Here is a 20,689-nt window from a genome sequence, read left to right on the forward strand (position 1 = left end):
CTCATAGCAACTCTATGCAAAATATAATGAAATACTGCCCCGTCCTGCACCATCCTCACAGTATTTCTTTGGGTTGTGCTGATTGTGGCTGCCACTGTACTATTCCACTTTAGGGGGGGCTGACTCTATTTTGCTGCCCTTCAACTGTATCAAGATTTGTATCTTCTTCTAGAGCAGTGGTTTTCACCCTTCCTAATTCCATGACCCTTTCATACCATTCCTCATGTAGCAGTGAACCCCCAACAATAAATTTCTTTTCATTGATAATTATAACTGTAATTTTGCTACTCTTATGAATCAGGGCACCCCTATGAAAGGGTTGTTCGATCCCCCTCTGTTGTCATGACCCATAGTTTGAGAACTGCTGCTCTAAAAAAAAGAGGAGTTACTCTTCGGTCTTCTTTAGCATATTGTAAGAAGCACAAGTCTTGTCCTTTTTTGTTAGATTCCCTAGAGTGGGTTTGGCTGATAGCAACTCTGTGCACAATATAATGAACCAATGTCCCGTCCTTTGTGATCCTCACAGTGGTTCTTTTCCTTGCGCTCATTGTTGCAGTCACTGTGCTTATCCACCGTTTGGGGGCTGTTCACTTTTGATGCCCTCCTATTTACAAAGATTTTTGTCTTCCTTTAAGGCAGTAGTCCTCAACCTTCCTCATGCAAAGACCCTTCCATGCAGTTCCTCATGTAGTGGTGTTCACCCAATGATATAACTGTACTCATTGATATTTCATAACTGTTATTTTGCTACTGTTCTGAATAGGGCATCTTCTGGGAAAGGGTTGTTCAAAGCCCAAAAGGGTTCACAATTCACAGGTTGAGTAACGCTGCTCTAAACTAAGGAGTTTCTCTTAAGGTCTTGTTCAGGATATTGTTAGAGAAAAATCCTGTTTTTATTGTTAATTGCTGTTGAGTTGGGTTTTCTCATAGCAACTCTATGCACAATATAATGAAACGCTGCACTGTCCTGTGCCATACTCACAATGGTATTTGCTGGCATTCATTGTTGCAGCCTTTGTGCTAATCAAACTTGTAGGGGCTGCCTCTCTGTTGCTACCCTTCTTCTCTACCAAGACTTCTGTATTCCTCGCGGGCAGTGGTTCACAAGGTTGCTAATCCCACGATCCTTTCATACCGTTCCTCATGTAGGGGTGACTGCCAAATCAAAATTATTTTCATTGCAACTTCATAACTCCAATTTTGGCACTGTAATAATCAGGCAACCACTGTGAAAGGGTCATTTGTCTTCCAAAATGGGTTGTGACCCACACGTTTTGAACCGCTGTTCTAAACTAAGAGGAGTTTATCATAAGGTCTACTTCAGCACATTGTCAGAAGCACAAGTCCTGAAGTTTTTTTGCTGTGTGCTGTCGAGTGGATTTGACTCATAGCAACTCTATGCTCAATATAATGAAATGTGCCCCTTTCTGTGCCATCCTTACAGTGGATTTTTTTGGCTTGCCCTCAATTCTTTCATCCACTGTGTTATTCGCTTTTTTTGGGAGCTGGCTCTCACTTGCTGCCCTTCTACTCTACCAAGATTTGTGTCTTCGCTAAGGCAGTGGTTCTCAATCTTCCTAATGCCACGCCCCTTTCATACACTTCCTAATGTAGTGGTGAATATCCAACTATAAAATTATTTTCATTGCTATTTCATAACAGTAATTTTGTTACTGTTATAAATCGGGCCACCTCATTCCGGCACATGAAAGGGTTCTCGACCTACTAGGTGAGATCCGCTGCTCTAAACTAAGAGGAATTTCTCCTAAGGTCTTCTTCAGCATATTGTTAGAAGCACAAATCTTGTTGTTATTGTTGTTAGGGGCTGTCGAGTGGGTTTGGCTCATAGCAACTCTATGCACAATATAATGAAACTCTGCCCCATCCAGTGCCATCATCACAGTGTTTCTTCGCTTGCGCTCATTGATGCAGCCAATGTGCTAATACGTCTTTCTGGGTGTGCCTCTCTTTTGCTATCCTACACCTGTACCAAGATTTGTGTCTTCCTCTAAGGCAGTGGCTCTCAACCTTACCAATGCCACAACCCTTTAATACCGATTCTCATGTAGTGGTGACTGCCCAGTAATAAAATTATTTTTGTTGCTACTTCATAAATCTAATCTTGCTAGTGTTATGAACGGGCTGCCCTTGTTTAAGTGTCGTTTGCCTACCAAAAGGGTTTGTGACCCAGAAATTGAAAACCGCTGTTCTAAATGAAGATTTGTTTCTATTAAGATGTAGTTGAGCACATTTTGGGATGCACAAGTCTGGTTTTGGTTGTTGTTGGTTGCTGTTGAGTGGTTTTTGACTCATTGAAACTCTGTGCACAAATAATGAAACGCTGTCCCATCCTCTGCCATCCTCACAGTGGTTCTTTGCTTGCGCTCATTGTTGCAGACACTGTGCTAACCAGTTGTGCAGGGGCTGCCTTTCCTTTGCTGCCCTTCTACTGTACCACATTTCTGCTTTCCTCTAAGGCAGCGCTTCTCAAACTTCCTAATCCCATGTCCTTTTAATACCATTCCCCATGTAGTGTTGACACCCCAATCATAAAATTATTTTCATTGCTGCTTCATAACTGTAATTTTGCTGCTGTTATAAATCGGGCCACCCCCGTGAAAGGGTCATTTGACCCCAAAAGTGTTCACGAACCAAAGCTTGAGAACTGCTGCTCTAAAATAATAAAAGTTTCTCTTAATGTCTTCCTCAGCCTATGGTTAGAAGCACAATCCTGCTGTTTTTGTTAGGTACTGTTGAGTCAGTTTTGACTCATAGCAACTGCATGCCCAATATAATAAAAGGCTTCCCCTCCTCTGACATCCTCACAGTCGTATTTGCTGGCACTCATTGCTGCAGGCACTGTCCTAATAATCCATCTTATTGGGGATGCCTCTCTTTTGCTGCCCTTCTACAGTACCAAGATTTCTGTCTTCCTCTAGGACAATGGTTCTCAACCTTCCGAATGCCACGACCCCTTCATACAGTTCCTCATGTAGTGGTGGCCCCACACCCATAAAATTATTTTTGTTGCTACTTCATAAGTGTAATTTTGCTAGTGTTATAAACTGGTACACCCCTATGAAAGGTTCGTTCGCCCCCCCACCCCCAAAGATGTAACAACTCACAGGTTGAGAACCACTGCTCTAAACTAAGAGAAGAAACTGACAAACTTCCTCTAGCACTTAAATGCTGCCTCCCCCCACCTATAATCATCCCAATTCTACCATGCAAACTTGGTTAGACCAGAGAATGCACAGCGGTACACATGGGAACTGGAAACACAGGTAATCTAGTCAAAATTAACCCCTCAGGACTAGCGGGGAGAGTGGTGATATCGGGAGCGAAGCAGGGATAAAAAGGGCAAACCGATCTCAAGGATCTACATATAATCTCCTCTCTGGGGGATGGGTAACAGAAAAGTGGGTGAAGGGAGACTCTGGGTAGTGTAAGATAAGATAAAATAATAATTTATAAATTATTAAGTGCTCATGTGGGAGGGGAAGGGGGAAAGGGGAGACAGGAGAAAAAGGAAAATGAGGAGCTGATTTCAGGATCCCAAGCAGAAAGCGATTGATTCGAGTGATGAGCGCAATGAATATATAAGTGTGCTTTAAACAATTGATGTGTGTATGGATTGTGATGAGTTGTATGAGCTCCAATAAAATGACTTTTTTTTAAAAAGGTGAAAATAAAATAAAATTAAACTAAAAGGAGTTTCTCTTAAGTTCTATTTCAGTATATTGTTACATGCATGAGTCCTCTTGTTACTGTTTTTACTGGCCATCGAGTGGCCTTTGGCTCCTAGCAACTCTAGGCACAATATAATGAAACCCTGCCACATCCTGTGCCATCCTCACAGTGGTACTTTGCTTGCGCTCATTGTTGCAGACACTGTGCTAATCCACCTTTTTTGAGGACTTCCTCTCGTTTGCTGCTCTTCTATTCTACCAAGAGCTCTGTCTTCATCCAGGCAGTGGTTCTCAACCTTGCTATACCATGATCATTTCATACCGTTGCTTATGTAGTAGTCACAGCCCAATCATAAAATTATTTTCATTGCTACCACATAAATCTAATTTTTCTACTGTAATGAACGGTCCACCGCTGTGAAAGGATCATTTGTCTCCTGAAAGGGGTCACAACCCACAGGTTGAGAAGTGCTGTTCTAAATGAAGATTTGTTTCTTTTAAGATGTAGTTCAACACATTTTGAGAAGCACAGGTTTGGTTTTGGTTGTTTTTAAGAGCTGTCGAGTGGTTTTTGACTTATAGGAACTCTATACACAATATAATGAAACACTGTTCCATCCTGTGCCATCCTCACAGTGGTACTTTGCTTGCACTCATTGTGGCAGCCATTGTGATAATCAGTCTTCTAGGCTGCCTCTGTTTTGCTGCCCTTCTACTGTACTATGTGTTCCTTTAGGGCAGTAGTCCTCAGCCTTCATATTTCCACAACCCTTTCATATATTTCCCATTGTGCAGTGGTGGTACTCCAATCATAAATTTTCCCTTGCTGTTTCATAACTGTAATTTTGCTACTGTTATGAATCCGGCCACCCCTGTGAAAGTGTCATTTGACCAACCAAAGGGGTCAAGACTCACGGGTTGAGAACCGCTGCTCTAAAATAAGAGTAGATTCTTTTACAGTTTAGTTCAGCATATTGTTAGGCACACGAGCCCTGAACTTATTGTTGTCAGGTGCTGATGAGTGGGGTTGGCTCATAGCAACGCTCTGCAAAATGTAATGTAATGCTGCCCAGGCCTGTGCCATCCTCGCAGTGGTTCTTTGCTTATGCTCATTGTTGCAGCTACTTTGCTAATCCATCTTGTAGGGGCTGCCTCTCTTTTGCTGCCCTTCTACTGTACCAACATTTCTGCGTTCCTCTGGGGAAGTGGTTCTCAACCATCCTAATGCCACGTTCCTTTTATACCCTCCCCCATGTAGTGGTGATCCCGCAATTATAAAATTATTTTAATTGCTGTTGCATAACTGTAATTTTGCTACTATTATGAATCGGGCCACACTTGTGAAAGGGTCGTTAGACACCCCAAAGAGGTCACAACCCACAGTTTGGGAACCGCTGCCCTAAAATAATAGGAATTTCTCTTAATGTCTTCCTCAGAATATTGTTAGAAGCACAATCCTGTTGTTTTTGTTAGATGCTGTCGGGTCGATTTTTGATTTATAGCAACTGTATGCGCGATATAATGAAAGTTTGCCCCCTCCTCTGCCATCATCACAATGGTATTTGCTGGTGCTTATTGTTATAGCCATTATGCTAATCTCTCTTACTGGGCTGCCTCTATTTTGCTACTCTCTACTGTACCAAGACTTCCTCTAGGGCTGTGGTTCTCTACCTTCCTAATGCCACGACCCCTTCACACAGTTCCTTATGTAGTGGTGACCCTACAATCGTAAAATTATTTTCATTACTCCTTCATTACTATAATTTTTCTACTCTTATGAATTGGACCACCTCTATGAAATGGTCATTTCACACACACACACACACACCCCAAGGGGTGACGACTAACAAGTTGAGAGCCGCTGCTCTAAACTAAGAGGAATTTCTCTTAAGGTCTAGTTAATTATATTGTTAGATGCACGAGTCCTGTTTTTATTGTTTTTAGGGGCCGTCGAGTGGGTTTGGGTCAAAGCAATTCTTTGCACAATATAATGAAATGCTGTTTCATCCTCTGCCATCCTCACAGTGGTTTTTTTGCTAGTGCTCATTGTTGCAGCCACTGTGCTAATCCACCTATTATCTCCCATTGCTGCCCTTCTACTCTACCAAGATTTCTGTCTTCCTCTAGGGCAGTGATTCTCAACCTTGCTAATGACACAACCCTTTCATACCATTCCTCATGGTACTGGTGACTGCCAAGTCATAAAACTATTTTGATTGCTACTTCATAACTCTAATTTTTCTACTATAATGTACAACCCACAACTGTGAAAAGGTCTTTTGTCTCTGAAAAGGGGTCGCGACCCACAGATTGAGATCAGCTGCTCTAAAGTAAGAGGAGTTTCTCTTAAGGTCTACTTCAGCACCTTTTTCAAAAGCATAAGTTCTGGTTCTCTATGCACAATATAATGAAAAGCTGCCCCTTCTTGTGCCAGCCAGACAGGGGACATCGGCTTATCCTCATTGTTGCAGCCACTGAGCTAATCCATCTCATTCATAGCTGACTCTCATTTGCTGCCTTTTTATTCTACCAAGACTTGTGTCTTCCTCTAGGGAAGTGGTTCTAAACCTTACTAATGCCACGCCCCTTCACACAATTCCTTATGTAGTCTTAAATGTCCAACTATAAAATTATTTTCATTGCTATTTCATAACAGTAATTTTGCTACTGCTATGAATTGGGCCACCCCTGTGAAAGGGCCATTTGGCCCCCTCCAAATGAGTCGTGAACCACTTGTTGAGAAACGCTACTCTAAACCAAGAGGAGTTTCTCTTAATGTCTTCTTCAGTTTATTGGAGAAATACAAATCCAGTTGTTATTGTTTTTAGGTACTGTCATGGGTTTTGGCTCATAGCAACTCTATGCACTATATAATGAAATGCTCCCTCGTCCTGTACCATCCTCACAATGGTTCTTTGTTGTGCTCATTGTTGCAGCCGCTGTGATAATCCATCTTTCTGGGGGCTGCCTCTCTTTTGCTGCCCTTCTCCTGTAGCCTGATTTGTGTCTTTCTCTAGGGCAGTGTTTCTCAACCTTCCTAATGCCACAATTCTTTAATACCATTCCTCAAATAGTGGTGAACACCCAATCATAAAGTTATTTTTGTTGCTCCTTCATGAATCTTTTTGCTACAGTAATGAATGGGTCGCTACAGTAATGAATGGGTCGCCCCTGATTTTGCTACAGTAATGAATGGGTCACCCCTGTGAAAGTGTCATTCAACCTTCAAAAGGGTTCAAGACCCAGACATTGAGAACCATTGTTCTAAACGAAGACTTTTTTCTTTCAAGATGTAGTTCTGCCCATTTGAGAAGCTGAAGTCTTGTTTTTGTTGTTGTTAGCAGCCGTCGAGTGTTTTTTTACTCATAGGAACACTATGCACAATGTAATGAAATGCTGCCCCATCCTATGCTATCCTGACAGTGGTTCTTTGCTTGCACTCATTGTTCCAGCCACTGAGCTAATCCATCTTGTAGTGGCTTCCTCTATTTTGCTCTCCTTCTACTGTACCTTCGTCTTCCTCTAGGACAGTGATTCTCAACCTTCCTAATTCCACAACACTTTCATACACTTCCCAATGTGTAGTGTGGTACCCCAATTATGAATTTTTTCCCTTGCTGTTTCAGAGCTGTAATTTTGAGACTGCTATGAATCTGGCCACTCTTTTGAACGCATCCTTCTACCAACCAAAGTGGTCATGATTCACAGGCTGAGAAACGCTATTCTCAACTAAGTAGAGTTTCTCTTAAGGTCTAGTTCAGCATATTGGTAGACGCACGAGTACTGTTCTTCTTGTTGTTAGGGGCTGTCGAGTGGGTTTGGCTCATAGCAACTCTATGCACAATATCATGAAAAGCTGTCCCATCCGCTGCCAACCTCACAGTGGTTCCTTTGCTATGACTCATTGTTGCAGCCTTTGTGATAATCCATCTTTTTGGGGCCTACCTCTCATTTGGTGCCCTTCAACTCTACCAAGAGTTATGTCTTCCTCTCAGGCAGTGGTTCTCACCCTTCTTAATTCCATGAGTTTTTCATACTGTTTCTCGTGTATTGATGACCCCCAGTCATAAAATTATTTTCATTGCTACTTCATAACTGTAACTTTGCTACTGTTGTGAATGGGCCCCCGCTGTGAAAAGGTCTTTTGTCACACCAAAGGGCTTGCGACCCACAGGTTGAGAATTGCTGCTCTAAATTAATAGGCATTTTTCTTAAGATATCATTAGGCACATTTTTAGATGCACAAGTCCTGTTGTTATTCTTTTTAGGAGTCTTCGAGTGGGTTTGTGATCAGAGCAACTCTCTTTAAACCGTATTGTAATGCTGCCCAGGCCTATCCCATCCTCACAGTGGTTCTTTGCTTGCGCTCATTGTTGCAGCTACTTTGCTAATCCATCTTGTAAGGGCTGCTCCTATTTTGCTGCCCTTTTACTGTACCAACATTTCTGGCTTCCTCTAGGGCAGTGGTTTTCAACCTTTCTAATGCCACATCACTTTAATACCATTCCCCATATAGTGGTGATACCCCAATCATAAAATTATTTTCATTGCTGTTTCATAGCTCTAATTTTGCTACTGTTATCAATCAGGCCACCCCTGTGAATGAGTCATACAACGCCCCCAAAGAAGTCACGACCCACATGTTGAGAACCGCTGCTCTAAAATAACAGGAGTTTCTCTTAATGTCTTCCTCAGCATACTGTTAGAAGTACAATAATTTGTTTTTGTGTTTTTGGGTGCTGTTGAGTCGATTTTGACTCATAGTAACTGTATGTCCAATATAATGAAATAATGCCCCTCCTCTGCCATCCTCACAGTGGCATTTGCTGGCGTTCATTGTTGTAGGCACTGTGCTAATCCATCTTAATGGGGCTGCCTCTCTTTTGCTGTCCTACTGTACTAAGAAATTTGTCTTTCTCTACAGCAATGGTTCTCAACCTTCCTAATGCCACGACCCCTTCATACAGTCCCTCATGTAGTCATGACCCTGCATTCATAAAATTATTTTCATTGCTACTTTGTAACTGTACTTTTGCTACTGTTATGAACAGCTCTACCCCTATGAGAGGTTCATTTGACCCCTCCAAAGATGTACCAACTCACAGGTTAAGAACTGCTGTTCTAAACTAAGAGGAGAAATTGACAACCTTCCTGTAGCTTTTAAACGCTGCCCCCACCCTCCTATCATCATCCCAATTCTACCTTGCAAACCTGGTTATACCAGAGGATGCACAGTGGTACAGATGGGAACTGGAAACACAAGGAATCCAGGACAGATGAACCCCTCCAGAGCAGCAGGGAGAGTGGCGATACCCGGAGGAAATTGTGGATAGAAATGGAGATGAGGGGACCAGTCCTGCCACATGACGTCGAAGACAGAGTTGAATGACACCTGGTCCGGCATCAAAGGAGATGGACAGTGGGAGTTGGCTGCCCAAACCCACTCTTGACATGTATTTGGACTTGCTTGATTGGCCTTGCCATATTTATTTGGAGTTCTTTTGTGCAAGATTCTTAAAAAAGTTTATCATCCTTTTCCCATGTTTTTTCCCTTTCCTTATCTTGGTTACCGCATAGGAGGCAGAATACAGCATCCCCCTCCAGGAAATAACCCAAAGAGAAATAGACTTTCTGGCCCTGATTTACCTTATACAGGGACTTACAATGAAAATGGCATAATAATAGTTAACAAAGAAAGGTGTACACGTTCCTTTTAGTAGTTTAAGTTTTATGCAATGGTTAGCAAGAAGAGGGCCTCCGTAATGTTTGAAGTCCACTGAAGCAAAGCTACCAATTGTGAGGCAACTCATACCGTGGTACAGAAAGACTTTTGGGAGTTTAATTTATGGAAACTTAGTGGAAAAGTAAGAACAAGAAATGAAAGCCCTAGGGGAACAGCCCAAGAAGGAACAGAAAGAACAGCCAAAGCTTGTCAAGTAATTTTTTATTATGAAATGTAATAATGCTTTATTGATTTCCTAGTTAGAACAATGTGCCCTAGTTAAATGAAGTATGCTCAGTTACTGTTAGAAGATTTGTTTATCACCCTCGTATGAGAAAGTTTTAGTTTCAAGATGTCCTAATTTTTAACCAAGAATCATGATGTGATTAATGTAACTTGTTACGGTGTTGTGGCCTGAGAATTTCCTAATGTATGATCTTAGGCCATAAGCTTTAAGCCATAAATTGAAGCTTTGCATGAATAAAATTGGAGCAGTCACCCACAACCTTTGAGTCGTGTGGTTTCTGTCTCCCACTCGTTGACACCTTACCCACCTAGCGGGGGACACAAACCCGCTGTGGCTGGACCACGGCAGGGAGAACCAATCACAAGGTTCTATATATAATCTCCTCTCTGGGGGATGGGCAACAGAAAAGTGGGTGTAGGGAGACTCTGGGCAGTGTAAGATAAGATAAAGTAATAATTTACATATCATTAAGTGTTCATGTGGGAGGAGGAAGCGGAGAATGAGGGGCAGGAGAAAAAGGAAAATGAGGAGCTGATTACAGGAACCCAAGCGGAAACCGAATGTCGAGAATGATGAGGGCAGTGAATGTATAAGTGTGCTTTAAACAATTGATGTATGTATGGATTGTGATAAGAGTTGTTTGAGCTCCAATGAAATGATTTTTTTTAAGTTGAAAAGAATAAAAAAATAAATTAAGAGCAATTTTCCTTAAGGTCTAGTTCAGCATATTGTTACATGCATGAGTCCTCTTATTAAGGTTGTTAGTGGCTATCGAGTGATTTTTGGCTCTTAGCAACTCTAGGCAGAATATTATGAACCCCTGGCCAGTCCTGTGTCATCGTCATAGTGGTTCTTTGCTTGCGCTCATTGTTGCAGCCACTGTGCTAAACCATATTTCAGGGAGCAGCCTCTCTTTTGCTGCCCTTCTACTGTACCAAGTTTATGTCTTTCTCCGGGGCAGTGGTTTTCAACCTTCCTAATACCACAACCCTTTAACACCAATCTGAATGTAGTGGTGACCGCCCAGTCATAAAATGATTTTCGTTGCTACTTCATAAATCTAACTTTGCTACTGTTATTAACGCCCACACCCTGTGAAAGTGTCGTTCTCCCTCAAAAGTGTTTGTGACCCAGAGATACAGATTCAATGTTCTAAAGGAAGATGTTTCTTTCAAGATGTAGTTCCGCACATTTGCCAAGTACAAATCCTGTTTGTTTTTTAGGTGCCGTCGACTGGTTTGTGACTCCTAACAACTCTATGCACAACATAATGAAACACTGTCCCATCCTGAGCCAGCCTGACAGTGGTTATTTGCTTGCGCTCATTGTTCCAGCCACTGTGCTAATCAATCTTGTAGTGGCTTCCTCTCTATTGCTCTCCTTCTACTGCACCTTCGTCTTCCTCTAGGACAGTGATTCTCAAGCTTCCTAATTCCACAACCCTTTCATGCACTTCCCAATGTGTAGTGGTAATACCCCAATCATAAATGATTTCCCTTGCTATTTCAGAACTGTAATTTTGCTACTGCTATGAATCCTGCCACCCCTGTGAAAGGGTCTTTCGACAAACCAAACTGGTCAGGATGCCCAGGTTGAAAACCACTGCTTTCAACTAAGTGGAATTGCCTTAAGTTCTAGTTCAGCATAGTGTTAGACGTTAAACACAAGAACACATTGGCATACCCACACTTATTTCTGACCGATGAGGTCATCAAAAACATGATTATAGGAAGAAACCGATTGAAGAGCAACAATCCGATACTCTGTTTCGTAAGATTTCTAGAAGCAGAAAGGGGGATCCAGTGAACAAAATGACCTTTGGAAATTTCTGGGCCTGATCATTACTTCAGGAAGTGGTGGCTCAACTCTTGCACAAATGGTACTGGACCAGGAATAAATTACTTCCAACTCGGTTTTCCAGAGCCGTCATATTAGAATAGAGATATTTGTTGCTTATGAAATTATTTTACTTCACAAATAATGAAGAATTTGGGTACAAAACTACTGGTATTATAAGACAGCCAAGGAGGTTAACTGCTCCCCTTTCAAATGTTGTACTCCCAGTGGAGGATAGCGACAGGAGGGCGAGACTGGGCAGAAATTCAATAGGGCAATTTTTAAAGAGGCATACACACATAGAGTGGTACTGTGTAATCTTTGAGGATTATATTGTATCCCAGCAAAGCACCACATATTTATCCATAGAGTAGTCTCCAGTGCCTGATTGCCCTTTTAATGATATTGGGAAAATCTTCTGACTGGAAATTTTAGTCCATGGCATCAAAAAAGTTTAGATTTAACCCAAAAGGTACTTTAGACCAGCGAACAAACAGCGACACTGACTCAACATTATGCACAGAATTGCGCTTTAGTGTTCCTTGGGAAATTACTAATCCGACACTGACACTGCTCTGAGAAAGGATGACAGTGAGAAAGGTTCCGAACCTGAGCTCTGCAATGGGCAATCAGGGTGCTCTATTGTCTTTGGCTATGGATGGGCCTTCTCAACCAATATTCCCATTTACTGGAGCACCTGTTATGTTTGCAGACATTGAACACAAGAAAGCTTTGGCGTACTTACAATTATTTCTGACCGATGAAGTCATCGGGAAAAAAATGATTACAGGAGACTTCCGGGAAGATGGCGATGGAGTGACACACACCAGAGGGACTCCGCAGAATCTAGCCCAGGAGAGTTGCTCAGGGTGAAATTCAACGCCACTGGACCGCAGGAGGTGCATCATAAAGATAAGTAGGCACAGATCCACGGGGTTTTAAGGGGCTGGGGGCTTTTGGCTTACCTCAGTGGAAGCCGGCTGGGGCTCGACCGTAGTCCAGCTGCCGGATCTGCCCAAGGCAGGACCATTTGGAGCCTGTAGCAGGTCTTGGTCTCAGCACAGCCACAGTTTTCCCCTGTTTGCCTCAGGGCAGGGACAGGACTCTTGCGGCTCCACTGGCAGGGATAGGGGTTCAGCTACATTGTTGCTTCTGTTTGCTTCTCTGCTTTATATTCCCACACAGCCTTGGAGGGCTGCGCAGGGTCTTTTTCAAGGCACAGCCGCAGCCGCGCCGCGTGGTCTGAGCAGGGACTAAACACAAACCCCCACAGCTCCATAGGCAGGGATCAAGCTTCAGCTACACGGTGGCGTCTGTTAACATCTCTGCTCTCTGTCCTCTGGGGGCGGCTCAGCAGTTTTCTTGCGACCCTTCTTGGGGCTCAGCTGTGGACTACCGCTGGGGCTTGGGGCAGGGAGTAAGCCCTTGTAGATCCACAGGCAGGGAGTGGGGCTCAGCTACATAGTTTCTTTTGCTTCCTTCGCTTACCTGTACCCCTGCACAGTCTAGTCTCACTTTTTGATTTTTCTCCCCACCTTGTTCCTGCCCAGCTCTCTCACACTCCATTGCGGACTTACGGGGCACTCCCATTGCCCTAGGGCATTTGCGCCTGGGCCACACCCAGCTAGGTGAGCTCCACCCTGCATAGGTAGCCCAAGGCTAGGGTAAGGCCTGCTTGCTCTCCAGGGGATACTCCTCAGACTTCTCACCAGGGAGTTCCTGCCTGTGTACCTGGGGACATAAGGCAGCTCAGCCAACACATATCAATATTCAAACCAATAGCGGGAACTTCAGCCCAGCCTCTGCAACACTGGGGCAGGCAGTCGATCTGCCATCTGGGGCACTCCCCTGATAGGGAAACCACAGGAAGATAAAGTGGTAGGTTAATCCCATAGCAAAATCTGCTGTAGGCAGATCGAAGAAGAATTCCTATAAGTCTTCCAGGGAGAGACTAGAAAATGGCACCTGGTCCCTCAAAAACAACTCAACGCAAACAGCCATCACCCCCAACGACCTCAACGAAAAAACAGGAGAAACAAAAGGCAAAGGAAGAAGATGTCCTGAACATAACAACATAAATAGAAGAAGCAGACATTGAGATGCCATACAAAGAAGCTCTCAGAATGATGCTTGGAGCCATGCAGGATATGAGGGAAACACTACAGAAAAAGGATGAAATGATAGAGGAGATAAAAGACATATACCAAAGGAAAATACAGGAGCTTAAGGAGCAGATAACGAAAAACAATAGCAGAATCATGTTCCTTGAGAATCGATTGGAGGAATCAGAGAACCGCATCAGTGGCGTGGAGAACAGCCAAGCAGTCTTTAATAAACGTGAACAAAAATCTAATAAGAGCATCAGAGAAGCCAAAGAAAACCTAAGAGCTATGTCTGATGCTATGAAGCAGAACAACATTAAAATTATTGGCCTACCGGAGGAAGACACAACAAAGAAGTCATCTGCAACATTAGGGAGAGAATTGTTGGAGGAAAACTTCCCCAGCCTAATGAATGAAAACCAAGCAACCATCCAGGAGGCTGAAAGAACACCAGCACGACGGGACCTTAAGAAGAAATCACCAAGCCACATAATAGTTAAACTTTCAAACTTTGAGGAAAAGGAGAAAATCATGAGAACAGCTAGGGAAAAGCAAGCAATCACATATAAAGGTTCCCACATAAGGATATGCTCAGACCTATCAGCGGAAACTATGAAAAAAAAGGAGAGAGTGGAGTAACATATTCCAAAAATTGAAAGAAAACAACGCAAATCCAAGAATACTCTACCCAGCCAAATTATCGATCAAGATCGATGGAGAAGTAAAAGTCTTCCCAGACAAGGAAAAACTCAAAAAATACGTTACAACAAACCCAGCCTTACAAAAGATCCTCGCCGACTCAGTATGGGCAGAAGAACAACACTCACCAAGCAAAAATAAGAGACCAACACATAGAACAACCTCACCCAGAGAACAACAAAGAGAAAACAGACCCCAAGATAGCAATGGCTTAAGGATGGAAAGAAGTCAAGAATGATACACACACAAAACACACAGTAATGAGAAAGGAAAGTAGGAAAACTCCCAACACAAAAGGTATAAAATGGCATCACAGAGTCCACACATGGAGATAATAACCCTGAATATCAATGGCCTGAACTCAGGCATTAAAAGACTGAGACTAGCAGAATGGCTTAGAAAACACAACCCATCAATTTGCTGCCTACAGGAGACACATCTCAAGGATACAGACAAAAATAGGCTGAAAATCAAAGGCTGGATAAGGACCTACCAAGCAAACAGCAATACAAAAAAAGCAGGGGTTGCAATCCTTATCTCGGATAAAATTGACCTCAAAGTGCAAACCATAAAAAGAGATAAGGAGGGACACCATATAATGCTCAAGGGAATGATAGACAATGAACCACTAAGCATTGTAAACATATATTCCCCGAATGAGAGACCAGCTCAATACGTCAACTAAACACTCCAAAAGATTAAGAAAGAAATCAGACTCGACAATTATAGTGGGTGACTTCAACACACCACTCACTGAGAAAGATAGATCATAGGCAAAGAAACTCAACAAGGAGACTAGAGAGCTAAACTCCACAATTACACAATTTGACCTAATAGATATTTACAGAGCTTTTCATCCAAATAAAAAAAAATTCACATTATTTTCAAGTCCCCATGGCACATATTCGAAGATAGACCACATGCTGGGGCATAAGGCAAATCTACACAAATTTAAGCACATTGAAATAATACAGACCTCTCTCTCTGACCACTGTGCCATAAGACTGGAAATCAACAAAAGGAAGACAAAGAAAATAAGAGCAAATAATTGGAGGATGAATAACTCTCTACTGCAAAAGGAGTGCATACTGGTACAGATCCGAGACAAAATCAGGAAATTTCTCAAAACCAACAAAAATGAGCACACGACGTACTAAAACTTATGGGACACAGCAAAGGCAGTCATCAGAGGAAGGTTCATAGCAATACAAGCACACCTAAGAAAGGAAGAGAGACTCATGACGGATACGCTGACACAAAATTTACAAAAAATAGAGCTGAGTCAGCAGGACAACCCTACTAATAGCAAAAGAAAAGAAATTATAAAAATCAGAGCTGAGATTCAGGAGAGGGAAAATAAAAAATTATGGAAAAAATTAATATCGCTAAAAGTTGGTTCTTTGAAAAGATAAACAGGATCGATAGACCATTGGCAAACCTAACCAAAGAAAGGAGGGAACAAATCTCAATAGCAAGAATAAGGGATGAAAGAGGGGTCATTACAACAGACCCTAATGAAATCAAAATGAGAGTTACACAATACTATGAAGGATTGTACTCCAATGAATTCAACAATTTGGAAGACATGGACAAATTCCTGGAAAAACAATCCCTCCCTAGACTATCCTCGGTGGACATCAAGAATCTCAACAGACCCATCGCAATAGAAGAAATAGAAAAGGTTATCAAGGGATTACCAACAAAAAAATTCCCCTGGACCAGATGGCTACACTGGAGAATTCTACCAAGCATTCAGGGAAGAACTAATACCAATCCTACACAAACTTTTCCAGAACATAGAAAAAGATGGCAAACTCCTTCTATGAAGCTAGTATAACTCTGATACCCAAACCGGGCAAGGATCCCACAAGAATCGAGAACTACAGACCGATATCCCTAATGAACATTGATGCAAAAATCCTTAACAAAATACTAGCCAACAGAATACAAAAGTATATGAAACAAATAATTCACCATGACCAAGTGGGATTCATACCAGGGATGCAGGGATGGTTCAACATACGAAAGACCATTAGTATTATTCGTCACATTGACATGAAAAAGTATAAGAATCACATGATAATATCAATAGACGCAGAAAAAGCATTCGACAACATCCAACACCAATTCCTGTTTAAGACACTAGCGAAAATAGGAATGGAAGGAAAGTTCCTCAAGACAATACAAGCTATATATGAAAAACCAACAGCCAAAGTCGTAGTCAATGGAGAAAAGACTAACACAATTCCACTGAAAAAGGGGACCAGACAAGGATGCCCCTTGTCTCCACTCCTATTTAATATCATGCTGGAGGTTTTAGCTAACAGCATAAGGCAAAGAAGTGACATCAAAGGTATTCGTCTGGGGAAGGAAGAGGTGAAACTATCGTTATTTGCAGATGATATGATTTTATATATGGAAAATCCCAAAAGTTCCACAAGGGGAGTACTGGGAGCAATAGAGGAGTTTGGCAGAGTGGCAGGATACAAGATCAACAAACAGAAGTCCATCGGACTGTTATACACATCAGATAAGACCACAGAAGAAGAGATCAAAAAGGTGGTACCCTTCACAATAGCCAAACACAAACTGAAATACCTAGGGATACACCTGATTGAAAAATCAAAAGATCTATATAGGGAAAACTATAGAACACGATTGCAAGAAACCAAGAGCGACTTCAACATATGGAAGAATATTCCATGCCCTTGGATTGGGAGACTTAATATAGTTAAGATGTCAGTTCTGCCAAAAGCACTATATAAGTTTAATGCAATCCCGATACAATTACCATCATCTTTCTTCAAAGAAATGGAAAAACTCATTACCAACTTCATATGGAGAGGGAAGAAGCCCAGAATTAGCAGAGAACTCCTCAAGAAGAAGGACACCATGGGAGGGCTTGCTTTACCTGACTTTGGCACATACTATGCAGCCACAGTTCTCAAAACTGCATGGTATTGGTACAATGACAGATACTCAGACCAATGGAAAAGAACTGAAAACCCTGAAATAAAAGCATCAGCATACACACAGCTGATCTTTGACAAGGGCCCCAAAAATATCAAATGGAAAGCAGATGCCCTCTTCAACAAGTGGTGCTGGGAAAAATGGATATCCACATGCAGAAAAATGAAGCAAGACCCTTATCTCACTCCATGCACAAGAATAAACTCAAGGTGGATCACAGACCTTGAAGTTAAACCCCAAACTATTAGGGCCATCAATGAGGGAATTGGGACCAACTTGAGAACTTTGGCTCAGGGAATACACAGGCTATCAGAAATAGGGAAGGACACAAACACAGAGGAGGCACAAATCGACAAATGGGGTATACTGAAGATAAAACACTTGTGTACATCTAAAGAATTCACTAAGAGAGTAATAAGAGAGTCCACAGACTGGGAAAACATCTTTAGCAATGACACATAAGACAAAGGCCTTATTACTAAAATCTACAATACTCTGCTAGCTTCCAAAAAGAAAAAAACCAATAGCCCACTTGAAAGGTGGGCAAAGGACTTGAGCAAAAGTTTCACAGGCACAGAAATCCGAATGGCCAACATACATATGAGAAAATGTTCCCGATCTTTAGCCATAAGAGAAATGCAAATTAAAACAACAATGAGGTACCACCTGACATCCTCAAAGGTAGCCCAATTCAAAAAATCAGAAAGCAACAAGTGTTGGAGGGGCTGTGGGGAGACAGGAACTCTCATCCACTGCTTGTGGGACTGTAAGTACGTACAGCCACTATGGAAATCAATCTGGCGATACCTAAAACAGATGGAAATAGAGTTACCATATGATCCAGCAATCCCCCTACTGGGCATATACCCAGAAGAGGCAAGAAACAAACCAAGACCAGACATCTATGCTCCAGTGTTCATTGCAGCACAGTTCACAATTGCAAAGAGTTGGAAGCAACCCAAAGTTCCATCAACTGACGATTGGATTAAAAAACTGTGGTATATACATACAATGGAGTACTACGCATCACTAAAAAGCAGTGATGAACGTATGAGGCACATAGCGGCATGGGAAGAACTGGAGGAAATCATGCTAAGCAAGGTAAGTCAGGCACAAAAGGACAAGTACAACAAGAGCCCGCTGAGGTAAGAATTAAAAAAAAATTTTAAAGCAAAAGTGGCATAGGGAAAAAAGCTACTGTATACAAACATTTTAGGGGTGAAGACTTTGTAGTATGGAAGAGACTAGACCAAAACCAGGGATGTACATGGTAGACAGTGGTGGAGGAGGTGGGGAAAGGAAAACAAAAGGATGAATTCAAGTAAGAAAAGGGTAGTGGGGTCATGGGGCATTAATCCACCCAAGGGGAGGGTATTGTTTATATCTCCACAGGGAAAGTGGGACCAGACTTCAACCCAGTGTCGCAAGGTGTGAATGCAATATCGCGGCGTGGAGTAGGGAACCAGTGGAGAGGTCTGGGACGCTGGCCCCAGCACCATAAATTAAGTGGATTCCTGCCCTTCCCCCGAAAAGAATTTGTTCCAAAGGACGACATTGACTCTGCAGCTCCGGTAGATGAACATATCTGATCAGAGCACACGGGAGATGATGAAGGGGCAGGAGGAGAGAGTGGAGCACAGCCTGGCCCACTAGGCCATGATGATGATGTTCCTGAGTAAAGCAGCCAGTCCACAGAGAGAACAACATGGCTGCCCCACTATGAGAAATGATGCCAATCAGTGACTAAGGGCGATACAGGGGACTGCACGGGAGAGACACAGCGTGGGAATTGCACCTGACCTGATCCCACCACACCGAGAAAAATCACTGGGGGAGTGCAGCGGAACAGCAAGGGAATGAAGTGGCAAGGTTCCCAGGGAATGCTGGAAGTGGACTTTGGGGCCAGGGCGTGGTGCCCCAACAGACTGGACTGGAAAATGCTCCTAAGGGCCAGCAAATAATCCCTGAACTTACTACAAGCTTTTCTCTTGTGAACTGTTCTGTTCTTTGTCAGTGGTTTATTTTTGTTGTTTTGTTGTCTGGTTGTATACTGTTGCTTTGTTTTCTTCTGTCTTGTTTTCGTGCATGTTAGTGTCTCCACAGGTCTGTCTGAATAGTACAGGCTGGATGAACTATCTGGAGGAATAACAACGGGACCGACAGTTCCGGGGGTACTTGGGGTGGGGGGGTAAGGGGGGGTAAGGAAGTGGTGTTAACAAACACAGGGACAAGGGAAAAACATGGGACCCAAATGGTAGAGAAGGGGGAGTGGCAGGCCTGGTGGGAAATGATCAAGGGTAAGGTTTCTTAGAGAAGAGGTATACTCTAGCCCAGGTGGCGACGAAGCATGGTAGTAGGGCAGGAGGAAAATCAAGGGAGATGGAGGAAAGAGCAAGGGTCAAAGGGCATTTATGGAGGTCTAGACAAAGACATGTACATGCAAATATATATAGGAGGATGGGGAAATAGATCTATGTGTCTATATATATAGGTCAAGTATTAAGGTGGCGGAAGGACCTTGGGCCTCTACTCAAACACTCCCTCAATGTATGAATACCTTCTTTTATTAAATTGGAACTCTATGATGCTCACTCTCCCGACACAATGGCTGCAGCCAATGTGGATAAACAAGTAAATGTGGTGAAGAAAGCTGACGGTGCCCGGCTATCAAAAGAGATAGTGACTGTGGTCTTAAAGGCTTGAAGATAAACAAGCGGACATCTAGCTCAGAAGCAACAAAGTCCACATGGAAGAACACACCAGCCTGAGTGAGCGAGTGATCCCAAAGGGATCAGTTATCAGGCATCAAAGAACAAAAAATCATATCATTGACTGCACACCTCCATGATTGGATCGCTGAAGACAAATGGGTGCACAAGCAAATGTGGTGAAGAAAGCTGATGGTGCCCGGCTATCAAAAGAGATAGTGTCTGGGGTCTTAAAGGCTTGAAGGTGAACAAGCGGCCATCTCGCTCAGAAACAAATAAGCCCACATGGAAGAAGCACACCGGCCAGTGCTATCACGAGGTGCCCAAGGGACCAGATATAAGGCATCATGCAAAAAAAAAAAAAAAGATATAAGTGTGTGTAAGTATGTGTATATGTATATATATATATATATATATATATATATCATATTAAATGAAGGGGGAAGTGCAGAGTGGAGACCCAAGGCCCAAGTGTCGGCCAATGGAGATCCCCTCATAGAGGGGTTTAGGAGAGGAGATGAGTTAATTAGGGTGCGAGGTAGTACCGATGAAGAACACAACTTTCCCCCAGATCCTGGATGCTTCCTCCCCCCAACTACCATGATCCGAATTCTACCTTGCAGGGCTGGATAGGGCAGAGGTTTTACACTGGTACATATGAGGGCTGGAGGTACAGGGAATCCAGGGTGGATGTTACCTTCAGGACCAAGGGTGTG

The sequence above is a fragment of the Tenrec ecaudatus genome, chromosome 15, assembly GCF_050624435.1.
Source record: "Tenrec ecaudatus isolate mTenEca1 chromosome 15, mTenEca1.hap1, whole genome shotgun sequence".
NCBI lineage: Eukaryota > Metazoa > Chordata > Mammalia > Afrosoricida > Tenrecidae > Tenrec > Tenrec ecaudatus.